The sequence below is a fragment of the Coturnix japonica genome, chromosome 29 (assembly GCF_054131305.1).
Source record: "Coturnix japonica strain WE chromosome 29, WE-NBRP24, whole genome shotgun sequence".
In the NCBI taxonomy this organism is placed as follows: Eukaryota; Metazoa; Chordata; class Aves; order Galliformes; family Phasianidae; genus Coturnix; species Coturnix japonica.
In genome coordinates this window covers 7,109,955-7,131,491 of record NC_140691.1, presented here as the reverse complement: position 1 = coordinate 7,131,491, position 21,537 = coordinate 7,109,955, and the positions used below count along the sequence as shown (strand labels likewise).

At 42.4% G+C, this 21,537-nt stretch overlaps 1 long non-coding RNA gene across 5 annotated transcripts in view; it reads right to left on the bottom strand.

Annotated features, from left to right (window-relative positions):
* The window catches only part of LOC146755905 (uncharacterized), a 203,812-nt gene that overhangs the window by 6,702 nt on the left and 175,573 nt on the right, over positions 1-21,537 (bottom strand). For 2 of the 5 annotated variants that reach the window (XR_014937815.1, XR_014937814.1), the window contains one exon: positions 12,572-13,533. The exons of 1 other annotated variant lie outside the window; for it this stretch is intronic. This is a non-coding gene — a long non-coding RNA (uncharacterized LOC146755905). Of the gene's footprint in view, positions 1-11,936; positions 12,318-12,571; positions 13,534-21,537 lie in introns of those variants that run through there. 2 more of the 5 variants (XR_014937816.1, XR_014937817.1) reach the window with 2 other exon arrangements.

Below are 21,537 nucleotides of genomic sequence, written 5' to 3'. Positions count from 1 at the left end.
AGAAAGATTAGGGAGAAAGGAGGAAAAGAAATGGTTGAGATAAGAGTGTTCTCCTTCATGGGTTCTCTCATTTTCTTTGGGATGGAAAAAAAAGTCTTTATTTTGAACCCCAACATAAACACTTAAACATAAGCATAAACAAGCTTATGAGCTTGTGATTGCTTCTGATTGCTTCTGAATTCACACGAATACAGCTTGAGTTTCTCAACATTACTAAATCTTCCAAGTGAGAAAGCCTAGAGCATCTGTATTACATACCAAAAGACTATTCACTCCCATTAAGAAATCACTGATTTTTTCTGCCTCCAGATGTGTTTTAAGCTGCTGAGAAGCCTCAGAATTGAGCAGATTAATGCCTTCTAAATGTCATTTGACAAAGGGCACTGCCGCCAATGGTTCATTCACACTGTACGGATTTAATTATCTAAATGAAGTACACTCCAAGAAGTGCACGTTGGGCTTTTTTTGTTCTTTGCAGTTGTGTTTTATTGTTGTTTTTTCTGTTATCTTTAAAAACAAAAAAACACTCCACTTCAGTTTGTATTTTTCCATTCTAATTGAAATTAATTTCCCTGGCTGTTTTATTTTTGAAAACACCTGGAACAGGGCTATTATTTCAAAGAGGTAATTATGAAATTAGAAAGATAACTACGATACTTACTTCTTTAATTACGGATATAAATAGGGACTTTAATGCAGAAATTGCTTACAGACATCTTCCTGGATTGCGCTGGAAGAAAACTGCAGAATCTGCTGCTCATCTAATTCCAAGGAGATACGAACCAAGATGAAATGAAGAGGTTGCTATATCTGCTGGAGTTCTGTCTGAAACTCTGACAAGGCCCTTGCCTCTCATAGTTCTGCTTTGGCAACCAGAGCAAAAATTGCTGGTTTTGGTTTTGCCACACAGGAGTGTGCTAAAGGAAGGTGACACTGGTGGTGTTTAAGAGCAGGTGAGATAAGCCCACCCCAGGCACAAAATGGCCACAGTTGGTGTGGGGCTGCCCAAGGCCTTTGGGTCTTCTCCCAGGCCCACAGCACTGTGCATTTGGGTCTCCAGACCAGGAACACCCAGCATAGACCTGAGAGACAGCAGCAACACAGCCAACAATCAGAGCTAAGTGCAGTTATTCACCAGTCCTGTTCAAAGCCCTCTGTTATTTTAGCCGGCCGTAGCAACAGCGATAATTAGGCACTCTTAACACAGCACAGTGCTTTTCAGAAATCAAGGCCCTTTCCTCCTCCACAAGAGCCGTGTCAAGGGGCAGCTTCCACTAGTGCTGGCTGCTGACCCCTCTCTGACATGACTTGATCGTTTGCAGTTATTGATCTCAGCTCTTTTTTCTCCCAAGCCACCTGCCAGGTAATAAAAATCTGCATCAGAATGCAAGGCACACAGGGTGCTGAGAGCCAGCAGCAACATTTGTCTTACAGACCTGGAAACCTGGCAGTGTCGATAGGGGCCAGTTATCACAGCGCTGTGTGATCTTTCTGCTGAGGCTGTAAATAACTTCCATCAGCATCCGAATAGGGACAGAGAGAATCTGCCACATTAACTACAGAAGCGAAGTGCTGCTTTGTCAATGGCAGAAGACACTGTTAAGCAACATAAACAGCGTTGACAAGATCTCTAAAGACTCCCTGAGTTTAAAAGGGAAGGTTTAGGATGCTGAACTTTTGATGCACCATCATTAATCGAGCCTTGCCTTTCTTCTGAATGTGTTTGTATGCATGCCCAATGCAAGCATTTCAAAATGTTTTAATTGAGTCCTATAAGGGTACATGACATTTCACTCCTAGTCTCACTCAGATGGCAAAATTCTGGATCCTTTTGCTCTCCAAAGCACCTCCATATGCCAGTGGAAACAAACAGATCCACTGTTTGAGATAAAAGCATGTGGGCGCTACAGGGATCTGCCTCTTTTCCTACTTACTCTTTCCTCCAGTGTGCAACCCCAGCAAGTGCTTTACATGGCTTTGTACCTGCATTAAACCCCACCTTCCAAAAGCCCACACTGTGCCAATTTTACACTGAAAAGTCAGTGTAGTAAGCCAGCATAATGATGTAATAAAAGTGATGAAGAACTAGAGTTAGTGCCAATGCTTTTGCCAAAGAAGTAAGGCTTACAGATCTGACTGACTGCTTTTCCTATTCCCATTCCAGATCTCTAGCCCTGAATGAGCTAAAGTAAGCTGCAAGAGAAGACAGATTCAGTAAAAATTAGGCAGAAAAATAAGGGGGGGGGGGAGAAATAAAGGCAAACTCACAACAGCTGTTCTTCAGCGTGGCACACAGATTTACACAGATCCAAAGTGTGGAAACCAAAGCAAAACAAAGCGAAGGTCCATGCTTACAGAAGAAACTAGTTAGTCTGGGTCTTTGAGGGACAAACTAGACCATACATTTTACAAGGAAAACCCAAACTCCAAATGCATTTTGCTAATCCTCAGACCTTCAAAGATCTTTCCTGCAGTTCTGCCTGTCTCATCACCTGGAGTCTATTAAACATTGTTCACTGAAGAAACTATTCGTCATGAGGGTGAAATTTGCTGAATTTACTAGTGTTTTATGAATCTACAAGAACCACAATCTAGAAGACACATCAGGACACCTTTGATCCCATTTTGCTACCTTACATAAATCAGCTGTAAGCTCAAAGGTGGAGTGGTTTTGTACAGTCTCTTCATTTTCAGCAAGATACATTGAAAGTAAGCCTGGAATATGAACGTATTTTTATGCCAAGTGTATTGGCTAGCTTTGGGAACTGATAACACACGTACCAGACTTCCATTTCATCTCAATTTCTTTTATAGATAGTGATTAAAGCCTGTTGTAGTTAAAGGGGTTTCTGAACGCACATATAGAATGATTCAGTGGTTTCGCTCAAGTTTTTGGATGACAGTGGTCCATTCTAATACCACTAAGCTCAGGAGGGATGGGGCAGGGGAAGAGGGAAGTAAACTTATATTTAATCTCCATGAGTAACTATCTCTCAGTAATTGTCACTGAAGCATCCCTGGTGGTGTAGACACAGAAGTTGACAAGACAGTGGGCTTTTTCCTTATTAATACATTCAGATCTAGAGGACCTTTTCTTGCTATCCCAATCTAGTCCCTTTAATAAACAGTAAATTATCTCTTTAGAAATAATCTTTGCTTCAGTCTAGTTGTTTAAAGCATTGCATCAGGAGACATTTTACTCATCTTCTTACTTCAGATAGATCTACGATGCACAGATAAATGGATGGTCATATATTTAAGGAAGATTTTAAATGCATTTTTTAGTAGATGTCAAAAAGGATAGCATTTTATAACCAAAAAATGAACACTGGAAAAAAACAGAAGCAGACATGCTGAGAAAAGTCCAGTCTGCTGTTTTTGTAGATCACACAATAATTTGACATAGGTTAGGAAATTTCTTTTAACCACTGTCTGTGCCTCCCTTAAACCTTAATGGAGTACAAAGATTACCTTCCAAAACTTAGGACCGCATATTACTTAAGCTTTTCTGGCCAAGTTTTTTCCCCTTTTCTTCAACGTGATTAGAAATATGAAAAGATTTGAACCACTGGAGCTAAGGACTGAGTTCTCCTTTACACAAAAGTAAAATGAGGCAGAACTCCAAAGAGAACACATCTCCAAAACTGAATAGATTGCACCAAACAATCCTTATCTTGAGGTTATGTTTTCCTACTGAAAAACAATAAAAAAACTCACTTATCTAACAATTTCAAATGGGTAGCTTATGAGATCCAGCACTTTGGGGCCACAGAATATATATATTTTTTAAATGAACTGAATTTATGAAAGTACTTACATTGCATCATTACTCTCAGAGCTAAAATCCTTAACTTAGAATAGAGACTTGAAGCTAGATTTGCTCCTAAAAGCAAGATTTTTCTGGGGAATGTAGTTATTAGTTATCTCCCTGGAAAGTTGCAACTCAGAAAACTTCACTCAATTGCAGCCTTTTCCTGGAAGAAATTAAGCTCCTTATTCATTTTCTTATTTGACTGGAAATTGTCATATCTGAAATTATTCTTCAGAGCCTGCCCAGGAAGGCCACAATGGTAATGGTGCAAAGCCAGGCTGGAATGAGCGCAGCTAAGGCTGCACCCCAGCTCTTCTTTCCATTGTCTCTCTTTAGGGAGATTCAAAACTAATTCTCCAAAATGAGTGTTGCAGACACCTGCTTAAATGGAAGGCACCCAAAGCTCTGCCTCTTGAAGCTGTGATACCATGCAGGAAGGAACCCTCAAGACATCAAGGACTCAAGTCCCTGCCCTGTCCTCCACAGAACCTAAGAGGGGTATCTTTTCTGTATTCTGTTACAGAGGCATGCAATGCCAGTTTTTTTAGTCAAGAATCCTCCCACCATCATCCCCATTGGGAAAAATAAAATAAAATAAAATAAAATAAAATAAAATAAAATAAAATAAAATAAAATATAAAAAAATCACATATAGCATTAGTGGAGGCCTCTCCACCAAGTACCCAATCCAGAACCAGTAGAAGCAAAAAAAGCACCTTCTCTCCTAGACTTTTTACTCAGATGTAGCAAAGGAGTTTCCTACAGCCTGTCACCTAATGCAGAACTCAGCAATGATGAAGTAACACAAATCAGTATCACCCAAGGATTCTACCTTGTTTATCATACAAGATCTACAAATTCTGCAAATTTAGACCGATTTCAGTAACTGCATCTTCAAAAGCCAAGATGGTACACATACTACACTGTCACATTGTTGCATGACCTCTAACACCCATTGTATTTCAAATTATTTTCCAGCATTACTAATGCTGAAGAGCACATATTTTCAAGTTCTCATTCCCTTTTTCTTTTGAGATACTTTGATGACTCATATTACGAAGTTTTATTACAACACGAGTATGATTCTGCTCTATCAACACTTGCATTCAAACTGGATCCCCAGTGAATTAAAAGTCATATACTTCACATACAGCTGCAGAGCCTGATACAGCTCCTCTACTGAAAACTGAGTCACTTCCAGATGAGACTTGAAGCCAAGACAGTGTTCTGTGCACACACACACAACCAGACACAAAGCTCTCCCAGTTTCAGCACTATTCTTTTTATAGGCATTTTATAAAATCATTGAGCTTTGTTTTTTTTTAAGTGACATTTCTGACACCAGCAGCCAAGAAAAAAAAATAAAACTGAAGTTAAAGCTGTTGTTCTACATTTAATGTGCTGCATTGTGAGGCAACACGGGTCACACATCTGCATCTGTCACTTTGAAATGCGTCTGGCAGGTCTTGACAAAAAACAAAGATCAATAAGGTAAAAGGCATAGCTGGACATTACAAGCAGTGCTGGCCATCACCGCCTGGTCCCCAGGCTGACAACACTTGTGCACTCTGTGAAATGTCCTAAGTTGCAACAAAGCCTCCTATGCAAACATGGTTTTTGTTTTAGTTTGGTTTTCTGTCTTTGTTCACTTTTCAAAGCTCATTCTAACATGGTTTCATAACCAAAAAAATAAAAAAGATAAAGTTTCTTGTTTTGTATAATTTGGCTTCCTCAGATTTGCTAATTCTGCTGAATTCTCCTAGTAACTGCCTCACTATGTAGCACGCAGCAGAGGTCTGATACCTTCCCTACTGAGACAAGTAGCATTGCCTTCTCCTTTGGGCTCTCCATACTCTTCCAAATTATTCTGATTGATATAGACCTCGATCCATGCTAATTATGCAGAGCTTCCCTTATAAAGTGTAGTTGCCATAGGAACAGTACCGGGTGAACAGGTGCGTGGAAAGCTGTGATATATTAAATGACAGCTACCCTCTGCCACTGCGATGCAGATTGCCATTCTCAGGGTTTATTTATAGCAGGTAGTAATTAATCTGTATGAATCTCATTTCATTGAGAAGGAAAAAACAAAAACGCACAGAATCATTAGCAAGATTCCTAATTACATCCATACCTTTGATTCTCAGAATTTTGTTGCCATCAGACAACCCTAACACAGAACTACTGGATTATTATTTGTGTGGAGCTGTCATTATGAGAAACTCTAAGCTGTCGCCTGTAACAAATACCTTCTTACAGCTACCACATTAAAACTTGCATTAGCGTTGCTGCAGTGGAGCAACAAAATAGTTTTTACCCTTTAAAAAAGTAAAGAAACAAAAAGGAGATATAAGCTTTAGTTGGCTTTTAAATGGAGGCTCCTAATTCTGGAATGGGAATCAAGTGTACAGAAACCTGAATTTAGCCCAGACACCAACTGTTTCTGTGCCTGAAGCAAGCCCCTTAACCTCCGTTTCTCAGTCACTGTCTCTCAGGTGTTAGGTGAACTAAGAGCAAACAGTCTGAAAGCACTTCAAAGATGAAAAAACGACTCGTTATGCTATGAAAGGGATAAGCACTGTAATTTAAATGACTGCATGAAGTAGACTTATCTACCAGGCATACCAGGCATGACTCAGCCTGGTGTCTTAGAGCTGCTTGCGTAAAGTAGATAAGCTTGAGAAGACAAAACTAAACTACATTTTCTGTGGCTGATGAGAACAATGATTCTCATAGCGAGGCAATACTAGCACCAGGTAGAGTACGTGGATCTTGCCTGTGTCTCAGTTTTCATCCTCTTGCTTTCTTATTATTATGTTTATGATCACAGTTAGCAGCAAACACTCCAAGAAAATAGAAGTGATAGAAAATGATCGCATTCTCAAAACACTCTTCTAAAAGTTTTGTCAGTACACATCTCAGATGAAAACATACAGTGATTCCCAGTCGCTGTTAGGGATGCCATTGGAAACATTCTTACAGGCAAGTGTTAGAATCACAGCAGTGTTATGGGATACCCTGCAGAACATTATTCTAGAAATCATGCAAAGGATCCACATCAAGATTTAATTTCAGCTACATTCCAAAACAGCATTTCGTTCGTGGTTCACCAGGTTCATATTAGAACCCTGTAGGCAACAGGTAAACTTGCAGTTCTAAGATAAAGCAAAAAATCACAATGATGTAGCAATTACTCATTTCTTGAATAGACCCAGTTAAATCACAGCATGAAAAATGAAGGCTACATTGGTATATGCCTAACCTGCTGGGAAATCCTCCCATGATAAAATCCTTCTTGAGAATATAAATATTTCACAGAAATGGGTTACACATGGTCTGAACCCTGATATTAATCACTGCCTACTCAGACCATGACCTAGTTTTTAAGCTAAGCACATTCCACCTTTGCAACAGGCTCTACCAAGCTTAGTTCTGATGCTGGATAATACAGGGCTATAGAGAGAACATAACTCCTGCTATTGAGAAACTAAATCCCCTTTAACTGAGTCTTATACTAGACCTGCCTATATTTGATCAAATCCAAGAGATCTGATGAACATGAATTGAAATTCATTAGCAGTGTTTCCACATCATTATAGAAAATGAGGTCTCAGAACAATGGAAATGAGTTACTCTTGCAGACGAGACTGTTTCCACATCCAGGCTTGCGTGCTAAAGCTTTCTTCCAACTGGCCAGGAAGACCCACACCATTCTTAGTCTCAAGCAGATATTGCCCTGTTAGACCAGGCACAGCTGGAGAATGGGATGCTGTAACTTTAACTGCTGCTTGTATCCAGCATGAGTCAGGGACACTGAGCAGCCTGCAGACAGTTTATATGTGCTTTGTACCAGTTAAAATGTTGCTAAACTGGGCAAACCCAAACAGATTTCATCCTACTTCACGCAGCAAGAGAGGCCTGAGTATTAATGCAAAACTTTAGTTGGCAGGATATCAAACCTGAACCTCTCAAATCAGCTCATTGCTCAAAAATCCCCATTCAGGCCAATTTTTTTCCTAAGTGTTCCCTGCCTAATTAAAGATCCCAGCCTAATTCACAGGTCAGAATTCCTCATGTTTTCCTACATCTGCCACAGGCCTCAAAAAATGAAAGAACACAGAGGCCAGCTTGGCAATTGGGAGCTCACATCTACTGGATGTTAACATGTAACCTCACAAGTTTCATCAGTTCCTTCAAAATCACTTCTTTTATCCCCAGTACCTGAATTGTCAGCTAGGAGAAGCTGCTGATAGCTTCTGAAGCTTACTGCATTACGTACTTGGTCTTCAAAACCAAAACCACATGGAGAACTGACCTTTGTAAACATGCTTTTTTCACTGTCTCTTCCTGATGCTGCTCCTTTGCTTACTGCACCTCACCATGGAGTCTAGTCCCAGTCAGACTGCAGCTTCCCCCAGTAGGACCTCTCTCATTTTTAATCACACAACCACAGAACAGCAATAGTTCATAATGTAGTATATATCAGAGTTATGGTCAATCAAGGACATGGGCAAGAAAAGCACTGAATGGAAAGAGAAAATACTTCATTCTCCCCACCTCTCGCTAAGAGATGTTGGGGGAAAAAAAAAAAAAAGACAAATTCTTTTACAGCCAGGAGCTTGTCTTTTTTTTCCTTCCAACTCTACCCATTAGTTTAATAAAAGACAGTACTTGCTTTGCCTAATAATTATTAGGTCTAATGTCAAGAGAGTTAAGGTCTTAGTTAAACTCTATTTAAGCAGGATTTTAAATTTAAGCATGCAAACTTAGCACTCTTTACTGTGAGAGATCCCTTGTGTGCCTGTGTAAAAGAAGAAGGTGGACTGTATGGGTCACTGCTAGAACTCATTTAGAAATAGCAACCTGGATTATTTTTTTCTCCTCTCCCTTAGCAAAACCAGAAATATTAAAATGCAACACATGATTTCCACTAAGGCATTGGTTTTTACTTGAAGCATATCAAGTACTCCATTTTGAACGCCTCTTCAGGGTCTCCCTTCTAAAGAAGCATCATGCAGTTCTAAGCTAAGGACCATACAACAGCCCTCTTCTGCAAATTCACATTCAGCTTGTGATTACTGTGTCACTCTTTCTAGGTGACACGACGTTTCTGCATCCAGAGGACAAGAGGAAAAGTTTTTCTGTTCTGCTAACGCAGGTTCCAAACGTCTGATTCCTTATGAATCCATAAAAACAATCTCACAAGAGTTAACGCAGAATCAAAACTTATCACAGACTGATTACACCGCTGGGAAAATTGTCAGTAAAGGAAAAAGGGGCCCACTATAATAACCCACATTCAAATTCCACTGCATGGCTGAAAAAGAGTCAGCTAGAATGACATCCAAACTAAACTTAGATTTGTGCAATCTGTGGAAAATACGTAATAGCCATCAAGGTTTGGGTCCAGCAAACTTCTGGACAATTAAGGAAACCTTTTGTTGTTGTTTTGTTTTTAAATCAACAGGATTAACAACACACAGGAAATGGTCTTTATGAAGAAATCCAAGGCCTGCCTATCCAACTGTCTGTACAATTCATTGTCCGGTTTACTTCATGCTAACTTTGTCTTTCAGCCAAGCCAGCAAAGAGTTTCTCTATAATATTTACAAGAAAGCTTCGTTTCATTTCAGTCCTTTCCCCCAATCCCAAAAGGAAACTTCTCTTTTCTTCATTGAACACACTCCACTTTTACATTGCTTTGATAATTCCCACTTCATCGGCCTTTGTCAGAACTGTCATCTTTTCACTTCTGGAAAACCTTACTGGGATGTATCTCGGGACATGGCATCAGTGACACTTTAGTGACCACAGAGTTTGCTGTTGAATGAGCCCAACCTGCTGACCCTCAGATTAGAAGTTAGGTACCACAGCAGGTCTCTGCTAGAGCTTCAGAGCAAGCAGCAAAACAGTAAAACATTTGGTAGGGAAAGGAGAGGCATCATGAAATAGCACAAACTTTCAATATATGCAGAGACAGGAGGAAAGCTATCCATTGCAAATATTGTATCATTTCGGTTTATTTTCCAATCAGCCTCATCTTTCTCTTGCTTACCAGATTACTGCAAGGCACGGCTGCAGTTGTCCCAGGGCTCCCAGGCTCTGAAGGCAGCTTTCACTGAAGAGAATGGATTTTCCTCATAAGGATCCTCACCCTGCCTGGAAACTCTCAGTCAAGCATGCTCTGTGTGCCATGCACCCTGAACCAACTAGTTTAGACCATGCTTGTTTAGACAAAGAAAAAGGAAAGATCAGATCAGATTTCACTGGGATGTTTGAAGCCACTGAGGACTGCCAGTCCCACAGATGGCAAGCCTAGAAGAAACAACCAGCAGAAAAAATTAAGGGCACAATTATCTCAGAAGATACAATTGTTACAAGGTACGAGTGCACTGTATCCTAAAAATTTATGAAGAAACTTAAATTTATATTTATATACATGTATGTATGTATATATGTATATACATACATACATAAAATAGATATTCAAAGAGAAGAGATGAGAATTCAGAGCCATCAGCTGCTATGGGACATCGATAGTCCATTGTGATGCAATTCCTGATCATTTTAGCTAATAAGCCAATAGACTGATCTACCCATGCAATCCCTGCAAACCCAGCTCTGTGCTCAGCAGGCATTTTGCAGAGGATATTGCATCTTTTTTACTGCAGCTTGAAGTAGATCAAAATTCAACCTCAGCAGAGGCACAACCAACAGCTGCTGCTCCCTAGCACAGAAAAAAGCCATTGGAGTGCTTTTCAAAGCTAACCTTCTCAAGCTTGTGCCTGTGACCTGCTCCCCTCTCCATTCTGACCTCACCCAGGAAGCTTGCCTTCCTTGTAGCACATTCATTTTGTCTCTTTTGCATGGGTTGTACAGGCTGCTGTGTTTTCTTTTCCATCCACATCTTCACCCTCATCCTTCCCCCTACCTTTTTTTTTTACTTCTTTTTTTATACTGTGCAGGCAAGCTGCCAGCATTAACACTTTGGTTAAGGACTAAGCTCAATCACTGGCCTGTTTCAATACAAATCCCTGAGCTGCTCTCCTGGGGGAAACAGGTTCTTCACTCCCCACTCCTCATTCAGTTTTCCCTCAGGAAACACCCGGAAGGGAACAGGCAGGGACTGGCACTGTACCCCGGAAGGACAGAGGAATAACTGGCTCAGACACTGCCCTCAGACCCAATGCACCTTCGTTCAGTGAGAAATAAGGTAAGCAAATAAAAAAGCAGGGGAGAAGTTTCTCACCGCTTGCCCTACTCTGCTTTTGGGACATGCATCCAAATAGCTCAGAACTGTTCATACAAACACCTCATAGTGTGCACATCTCCATTAAATCAACACAGAAGCTTTTCCAGATAAATCTTCTCTGGAGAACAAACTTGGAAAACACGTGATTCTATTTCTTTCCTCACCTCATTAATTAATGTGGGAGCGTTGTCTGACTCCCACATCCAGATCTGCTGCTGAACTGGTCTCTCTGGGCTGCTCTGCACATTGAGGCTCTTCTCACACATTACCACATGCCTCCTGCTCATCGAGATTCAAGTGCAAAACTCACACATCTATTTTTTTGTCTGTTTACCGATCAAGACGAAGGTATCCTAAATTGACCTTTTCAGGAATTGCTGTCTTTAATACAGTTACTCCTCTAAGAAGCCCAGCCCTACACAACCCTATCAGAGTAGAGAAACAAAACAAAAAAGGGAGAGTGGTGCCCAAGGTTCATGTTCTCCTCCACCTGCATACAAACCATTCTCACTGGATTCTGTCCTTGAAGCAGCTTTTACGCCAGCCTGCAGCCCGCTGTCTCTTGGGCAGAGTGCTTGTACTTCCAAACACAAACACCTTCCAGCAGGAGAGCAACTCTCAGCAGTTCTCCTCTACTCTTGTTGTCTCAAGCATAGCAACCTTGTTTAGTACGACTGAATATTAAGACAGTCTTAAAAACATGTTCTTATCTTCCTCCTTGCCCCACAATTGCTTCTAACTAATGTCTTCACTGATGTAGCAAAGTTATAAGCAATTAGTAAGTTCTAAATAAGGTGATTTGGCTTGCTGCAGGTTTTTGTTCTGAATTTAAAACTTAAGCATTTTTTCAGTGCCAGCCCATTGCCTCCAACAGTCAAGACAAACAACCAAGGAGCGAGTTTTAGGACTGAGTCTCCCCTCACCTTAAGAATTCTAATCCACACCTTTTCACAGCACCCAGGTATACCTTGCCAGTGCCTGATCATTCCAGGTCACTCAAACCCTAGCTAGTGTGCGCACAACTCACCAAGGCAGACTGCTGGCTTCTTGCCCCCTCAAATCATCTTCCCAGCTCCAAGGCAGTCACAGGACACACTCAAGATGTGTTTCATGAATAAACTTGTTTGGAGTCACAATGCCCAAACAGGTCACAGAATTAGTCCAAGAAATAAACTGATGTGGGGCAGAGGGAGTGACGTCTTCTTTTTCACCCAGGTCATCTCAAGAGTCAGCTTTCCAGCACAGACCTGCAAACTGCAGCACAAGGCACCTGAACCACATGCCAGCTTTCTCCCTGAGGAAAATAGATAGCAGAGCCAATCCGACTCCTTCAGAGAAGAGCAGCTAGTCAGACAGAAGGACAGAAGGGACTACTAAAAGCTGAGCCAATCCAGCAATAGGAAGCCAAGTCAAATCCATAAAGATATGTCCTTGGTTTTGGATTTTGGCTTGTTTTAAGGATTTTTCTCGGTGGTGTTCATGTTTGGTGAACTTTTTGTTGTTGTTGTTCTTGTGTTTTGTTTTTTAAAGATAGTGTTCTTGAAGAGTTAAACTCACTCAAGTTCATTTTACAATGAAATCGGAATGTTTTAGATGGAAACAACCTCTTATAAGTGTAATCCTATATTCCTAATAAGCAGAATTAACAGTTCTAGGACCATTGTTCTCTCACACACTGTAATGGAGAGCATTATACCAGCAATGGACCATCTGGAACAACAGGCAGGGAGAGCCTTGGAGGATCAGAATGGATAACCATTTGCAGACTACATGGTTTTGGGGGAGTGAGACTTTAATAGCAGAGTGCAAGCATCTGTTTTCCCAGATACATGATCTGATTTGAACCATGACTCTTTGATACTGGTACCTACTGTTTTACTAGAGCCAAGTGGCTCTAAACAATGTCTATTCAGTTACTGCTAGAGAGAAATAAACAAATTGACAAGCTTATTTTCAATAAAGTTTAGAATTGGAAGAAGAATCTACTTATGTTGTGTAAATCTCCAGCTAGAAATTAAAATATCTGGACTTGGTTTAATTACATTTTGAATGTGGCCCCCAATAGGACTCTGTAACCTTTAGGGTTTAATAACTTCAGCTCATTTAATGTCCTTTCATTACATTACTGTAGCAATCCAAGAGTAAGGTTTGAAAACTAAAACTCTGTGCTTCCTCCTGGGCTTTCCCATATGTTCACCATCTTTAGCTTAGACTCCCAGGATACTCACGCCAAGTCTTACAAAATTGCCTTAGCAGAACAGAAAAATATCTTCTTTCACTTTATTCTATATACTTATTCTTTGTAGAGGAAGGAAAGGGGAAAAAAAGTTTGCCAAGCAATGCTCTGCTGAGTACCTACAGAAGATCCTGCCTAACTTCATGGAGAAAATCCAGGCAGCTCTCCTCATCCAGCCCCAGGAATAGGTCAGATAGCAAGGTACAGGCCCAAGACTGGCTGCTATGTTATGACCTGTTAAAAGACAGATTGCCCAACTTAAAACCTGCCACTAATAACCATGAATTTGAAAAACTCTGGATGAAGAGTGATAGAATTAACCAGACTGGAAGAGGCTTTTGGAGGTTGCATAATCCAACCATGCTCAAAACAGGGCTAACTTGCCCTAGTTGTAACAGCAAAGGACCCATTTGACAAAGTCTCCTACAGCACCTCCACTTCTCTCCTATGCATTATGTCAAATGAAGTGTTTTAGAATGTGGTTCTTGTGCTGACAGGCAGAATTAAAACATCTGGAGACTACATTTTCACATCTATGAACTCTAATGTCAAGGCAAAAATCATACTGGTGTGCAGGAAAGCAGAACCACAGAAATGCAGAGCGGGAGGCCAGTAGATGGGAAGCACCTCACTGCAGGAACCACTCTGTGCTGACACCACAGGTGGGATGCACATCACTGAGCTTCAGAGCTGATGACTGTGATACAAACATCTACTCTCCCTCCATAATCAGTGGAAAGAAATAAACCTCTCAGGCACAATTAATCTGACCTATTTAAGTGTTGCTTTAAGATAGCAGGAATTGCACTCAAGAATCTACTGACTGTCCTGATGTGATCTCCACTGACTCTAAAGAGACATAGTTGTAAGGAGATGAATCCTACCCAGTGATTGCTTTTACTCACAGCAAACCTTAAAATAGAAATAATGTGCATATGTGAACAAAGCAGGGGTGGAATATACCTTTCAAAGCCAATACCACTCAATGGAGACTGTAAAAGGATAGCGTTTCTCTTACAGTGAATAGATACAAATCTGTACAAAAGACTATCTAAAAATACATAGACATACACTTATAAGTGTTTCTCAGAGTTCCTTTCAACTACAATTTCTGCATCTCCAGGCAGCTGTCCCCCTTCATTAACAAGTGCGAATACATATCGAGATGCCTCTGACTCCACAAACAAACTGAATTCATGCTTTTACTTTACAGGGTGCTTTAAGAAAAAATATATATGTGTATATATATATATATATTTTTTTAATGACACTTCATTAATTTTTTTTCCTAAATCCTGTTCATAATAAACTAATTTCTCATGGCCCAATAACAGTGTGGATAGGAGGATGTTCTCTCCATGGATTAACATCAGGACTGTAAGTCCCAGTGCCACAATTTGGCCATGCCCACACAGACAAGTACTCTTCCCTCATTTGCCACTAAGGAAAGATTAGGACATCGTTTAATTTCTAGACTGTTCTAAATCCAGAACTGCTAGAAACAGAAAAGACCAAGATTCTTTTGATTCAGAGCTACTAGATATTGGAAAACACTGTGAAATTAATGCAACAGATGGCTCTGAACAAAGACAACTGTTAAATCCAGGTATTATACACATATAGAGCACTTATACTTGAGTGCATAAAATAGCCACTAGGGCAATTACCATTTAAAACCATAAGGCAATGTTATAACAGAAGTCTAGTGTTGAACATCCTCTAAATATTATGGATATAAGTTAAGGTTTTAAGCCTGATACCTACTCCACTACAAAATGAACGTGAAAACTGCAGCACCAGACTATAATCCGACGTAGGTTTAATCAAGACTGAAATTTGTCACTACAGACCTACATTTAATTTAACAAATACATAGGTGAAACATCTGTGAATCTACCACGGCAAGTTTCAACTTGATGTTATGCGCCCCATGTTTAACACAGGCCAAAAAGACAAAGCTCTGATGATGGAAAGCCTCAAATCAGGAACAAACAGCTCCAGATTTGTATGGCTTTGTACTGCTGCCACAGCACCCATATATGTCATTTATGTATACAAATCCACTCATACACACTGCTGAGCTATTACCAAATCTTGAAAGGAATTTCCCAGCTGCACAAAAATGAACTACCACTTGGGCTAGCAAATGAATTTGTATGTGCAGCAATAATGTCATGGTTTAATAATTTTGTAGTTTTTGCTATCAGTATTCCACATCATAACATCATATAAAGCATGAATAATTTTACTGAATCTGCAACTTACAGAAGAAGACTACATCTCCCAGGGAACAACACGATAGGTCACGGGACCTGGACTCTATATTAACTCTGTCGCAGAACAGACTGACGTCTTTCGAGTTCTGGCGTTCAGGGGAGTGTGTGGGAGCCTTCAGCCGTTCGCCCAGATTCACAGTAGGCCTCTCGGTTACGGGACTCATTCTCTCTCCTATTTTGCTTGATTCGTTAGTTCAATTTTCAATTTTCAATTATATTGTATTATATTGTGTTATCCGGTATTTCGATATAGTATTTAGTAAATAAGTGTGCCTCCTTAGATCGTTGCCGCTGTTTTCTTTTCCTAATTAACTTTTTCCCTTCGGCCTAGGGCCCCTCCGGGGCCCACGGCCCCCTGTCACGGACGCAGGTGGATTTTTAGTTCAAACCGTGACAGATTTTGGTGGAGAATGCGGGCAAATTGAGTTGCTGTTTTTTCTGTGTTTTCTTCTGTTGCTCTTTTAGCTTTTAACAGAGCTACGAGTTTTTTTCCCTGTTAAGGAGCTATCTCGTGTTTGCGATTCTGCACCTGCGAGCTTGACCTTGAAAGTCCAGGCGGACTGCCAATACTCCGGTATATTTTATAAACACTGCTGAGCTTTGTTTTCTTTTACTTTTTTCTCTCTATTGGAAAAAAAAAAAAAAATGTTTTCTCTACTGAATTTGTTTTACCAGGGACTGTGTGCCATTGGTTCCTTTTTTGAGACGCTCCGAACATATTGGGCCATGTTTAAGCTAGCCACTTTTTCTTATGGAGCTATACAATTGTATAATGGATTGAAAGCATGGTTAGCAATGCTCACTTCGTATCTGTATACAGCTCCAGAGGGAGCAACTAATGCAACTAATTATACAGAAATGGTGATTTTTAAGCGTGCTCCTCTTTCTTTCTATGAATCCTTTATGCAGTTTTTGAATGATCAGTGGGCCACACTCTTAATCTCCCTGATCTTACTGTTGATTATTGTAATAATCTCACTCAGTATCTGGATTTATAACATCCGGAGGAAGTCTTCTCTAGAACCAGAGAATACTGAGTGGCAGGGAATTGAAGAGATTCTCAAAGGACAGACATCTTCAGTGTTATGGAGCTTCACTCCTGAACACTTGAAGAATCCTGAGAGTTTGATTGCATATTTGAGGCAGGAATGTTGTGGCTCAGGCAGATCTCAGGAGGCACAAATGATTTTGGGCCTAGCTAATGCTTATTGGGCCTTAGTCAATACCATTCCTGAGAGGGAAGTTTTTGAAGCTGAGAGAGAGAGTCTCAGGGCCGAGAAGGAGAGTCTTAGAGCTGAGGCAGAAAAACTTTGGACTGAGAAGGTAGAGAGAGAAAAAGCTTTTGAAGCTGAGAGAAAAGATCTCCTGTACCAACGAGACTCAATCTGGTACGAGAAAGAGAGTCTTAGAGCTGACGCAGAAAAACTTTGGGATGAGAAGGTAGAGAGAGAAAAAGTTTTTGAAGCTGAGAGAAAAGATCTCCTGTACCAACGAGACTCAATCTGGTACGAGAAAGAGAATCTTAGAGCTGACGCAGAAAAACTTTGGGATGAGAAAAGCTCCCTGCAATCCCAACTCAACACTCTCCAGTCCGAGCACAGCGCCCTCCGGTCCGAGCACGACACTCTCCAGTCCGAGCACGGCGCCCTCCAGTCCGAGCACGACACTCTCCAGTCCGAGCACGGCGCCCTCCAGTCCGAGCATGACACTCTCCAGACTGAGCTCGATGCCCTCCGGTCCGAGCACGACACTCTCCAGTCCGAGCACAGCGCCCTCCGGTCCGAGCACGACACTCTCCAGTCCGAGCACGGCGCCCTCCAGTCCGAGCACGACACTCTCCAGTCCGAGCACGGCGCCCTCCAGTCCGAGCATGACACTCTCCAGACCGAGCTCGATGCCCTCCGGTCCGAGCACGACACTCTCCAGTCCGAGCACAGCGCCCTCCGGTCCGAGCACGACACTCTCCAGTCCGAGCACAGCGCCCTCCGGTCCGAGCACGACACTCTCCAGTCCGAGCACAGTGCCCTCCGGTCCGAGTACAACACTCTCCAGACTGAGCGCGATGCCCTCCGGACCGAGCACAATGCCCTCCAGACCGAGCACAACACTCTCCAGTCCAAGTATGACGCCGTCCAGTCTGAGTGCGGCACCCTTCAGGCCAAGCATGATGCCTTCCAATCCAACTGTGATGCCCTCCAGTCCGAGCACAACACTCTTCAGTCTGTGCATAATGCCCTCCGGTCCGAGCATAACGCTCTTCAGACTGAGCACAATGCCCTTCGGACCGAGCACAACACTCTTCAGTCCGAGCATAACACTCTTCAGACCGAGCACAATGCCCTCCAGACCAAGCTCAACACTCTCCAGACTGAGCACACTGCCCTCCAGGCCGAGCATAACGTCCTCCGGTTCGGATACAACACTCTCCAGTCCAACTACAACAGCCTCCAGACTGAGCTTGGTGCTGTCCAGTTTGAGCGGAACGCTCTCCGAGACCAGCTATGTGCCCTCCAGGGTGAGTTGAATGTATTTAACCAACTACCAGGGGCACATGTAGTCCAATTTGGCCAGCCATTGGGGGCACATGTAGTCCAATCTGACCAGCCACCGGGGGCACAGGTAGTCCAATTGGACCAACCATCTGGGACACCAGATACAATGTTGGTTGCCCCTGTAAGAGGGCGAAAGACAAAAAAAGTTTCAACTCAGTTAGAGAAAATGCAGAAGGAGTTAGAAGAGCGGAGGGAGTTAGGAGAGCAGGACTCAGGAGACTCAGGGGAGCAGGGGGAGTCAGAAGACCAGAAGAAGTTGGAGGAGCAGAGGATGTTAGAGGGGTATAAGAAGATGATAGAGGAGCAGAAGATGATAGAGGAGCAGAAGATGATAGAGGAGCAGAAGAAGTTAGAGGAGCAGAGAAAGTTAGGAGAGAGGAAAAAGAAGGAGGGTTACCTGGAGGAAATAACACAAGCATCAGGGTCAGGGTCAGAGTCAGAAGAGGAGCCAAAAGCTACTTTTTCTTTACGAGAATTTCTCAAGTCCAAACTTGTAGATGGGGCAGCCTCATCAACACAGTTGCCACCATCAACACCTGGGACTCTTGATAGAGCAAAAGGTGAGCAAAGTATTACGACCATTATTGATCGATCTTTTAAACTGAGTGAAATTCGAGATCTAAGAAAGGATTACACACGTCAGCCAAAAGAAAATATGGTCACTTGGTTACTTCGCTGCTGGGACAATGGTGCCAACAGTGCGTGGCTCGATGGCAGTGAAGCTCGCCAACTGGGTAGCATTTCCAGGGACCCACGTGTGGACAGAGGTATTGGCACATGCCAAAATCGGTCCTACACCCTCTGGAAGCGGATGTTGATAGCGGTAAGAGATAGATTTCCCTTTAAACGGGACTTGGAGCCTGAGAGAAAGAAATGGACTGATATTGAGAAAGGTATCCAGTTTTTGAGAGAAAATGCTCTGGTGGAAATGCTATACAGCCGCGAGTTCAATCGTAATGATCCAGACCAATTACATGATCCCGAAGCAGTCCGCGTTCCACGACAAATGTGGCGTGACTTTACAAAAGCAGCTCCAGAAAAGCATGCCAGTGCACTTGCATTAGTATATGGCAAAGGGGACAGGAAACCCTTTGTGAGTGAACTAATTGGCAGACTTCAGGAACTTGAATTATTTATAAGCGCCACAGAAGTTAATCTGTATACTTCAGCCATTGTCAAAATTGTGGAAAGGTTAAACGAAGTGGAGGGAACACAAAATGATATTATTGACAAATTGGCTAATGTGCCTGATGTAGATGAATCCACGGTGGTACAAGATGATGGAAACCAGGATTTCCACAATCGCCTATTGAGGAAGCTAAACAACATGAGTTCCTCTCGACCTGTATCATCGAAAATCTCAACCATTAAAAAGAGACGTCCTCGTATTCAAGCAAATGACGATGATAAGTCACCTCGAATCAACAATGAGACTACACGTCTTGCCTTGTTGCTTTTCCTCTGTAGTCATGGGGAGGACATGAAGAAGTGGTGTAATTCATCCACTTCTGCACTTCAGGCACGAGTGAAAGAATTACAAGGTGAAACAACTACCAAGGTGAACTCTTCCAAGAAGGGGAGAGTTCCAGTTGCTGCAAGTCAACGAGGTAAACAATAGAGGGGCCCTGCCCCCAGCCAGGGGGGGGAAAGGGACAACAGAGTATACTGGACTGTGTGGATTAAGTGGCCTGGCACATCTCAACCACAGAAATATAAAGCCTTGGTGGACACTGGTGCACAATGCACCCTAATGCCCTCAAGTCACCAAGGGACACAACCAATATATATCCATGGAGTGACTGGGGGTTCCCAAGAATTGACTATGTTGGAGGCCGAAATAAGCCTCACTGGTAAAAACTGGCGAAGGCACCCTATTGTGACTGGTCCAGAGGCTCCATGTATACTGGGAATCGATTACCTTAGGATGGGATATTTCAAGGATCCCAAGGGGTATCGATGGGCCTTTGGGATAGCTGCTGTAAACACAAATGGTGTTAAGCAGCTGTCAACTTTACCTGGTCTGTCAGATGATCCTTCTGCTGTGGGGTTGCTCCAGGTAAAAGACCAAGAGGTACCAATTGCCACCAGAGTGGTTCACAGACGGCAGTACCGCACCAATAGGGACTCATTGCTCCCCATTCACAAGCTAATTCGCCAATTAGAAAATCAGGGAGTGATTAGCAAAACGCACTCGCCTTTTAACAGCCCTATATGGCCAGTGCGTAAAACCAGTGGAGAATGGAGGCTGACGGTAGATTACCGTGGCCTGAATGAAGTTACACCTCCATTAAGTGCTGCTGTACCAGACATGCTAGAACTCCAGTATGAATTGGAGTCAAAAGAAGCTAGGTGGTATGCCACCATTGATATTGCTAATGCCTTCTTTTCCATCCCATTGGCTGCAAAATGTAGGCCACAGTTTGCTTTTACCTGGAGAGGTATTCAGTATACCTGGAACCGTTTACCCCAGGGGTGGAAGCACAGCCCAACAATTTGCCATGGATTGATCCAAGCTGTTTTAGAACAGGGTAATGCTCCTGAGCACTTGCAGTATATTGATGACATTGTGGTGTGGGGCCATACAGCAGCAGAGGTTTCCAAGAAAGGGAAACAGATAATCCAAATTCTTTTGAAAGCTGGTTTTGCCATTAAGCGCAGCAAGGTGAAGGGGCCTGCCCAGGAAATCCAGTTCTTAGGCATAAAATGGCAAGATGGACGTCGTCACATCCCAGCAGATGTGATTGACAAAATCACTGCTATGTCTCCGCCCACAAATAAAACAGAGACCCAATCTTTTCTGGGAGTAGTGGGCTTTTGGAGAATGCATGTCCCAAACTACAGCCACATAGTGAGCCCTCTCTATCAGGTAACACGGAAGAAGAATAATTTCTCATGGGGTCCTGAGCAGCAGCAGGCTTTTGAGCAGATAAAACAAGAAATAGCCCGTGCCATGGCCTTGGGGCCAGTACGGACGGGACAGGATGTGAAGAACATCCTCTACACTGCTGCTGGAGAGAAAGGTCCCACCTGGAGTTTGTGGCAAAGAGCCTCAGGAGAGACCCGAGGCCGACCCCTAGGATTTTGGAGTCGAGCATATAAAGGGTCTGAGGAGCGCTACACTCTAACTGAGAAGGAGATCTTAGCCGTGTATGAGGGGGTTCGGGCTGCTTCTGAAGTAGTTGGGACAGAGGTTCAGCTTCTTCTAGCACCTCGCTTGCCAGTAATAAACTGGATGTTTAAAGGACAGGTTCCCTCCACCCATCATGCTACTGATGCCACTTGGAGTAAGTGGATTTCATTAATTACTCAACGAGCTCGAATGGGAAAACTCAGCCGTCCTGGAATTCTAGAAGTGATCATGGACTGGCCTGAGAGTAAAAAAATTGAAACACCACCTACAGAAGAGGTAT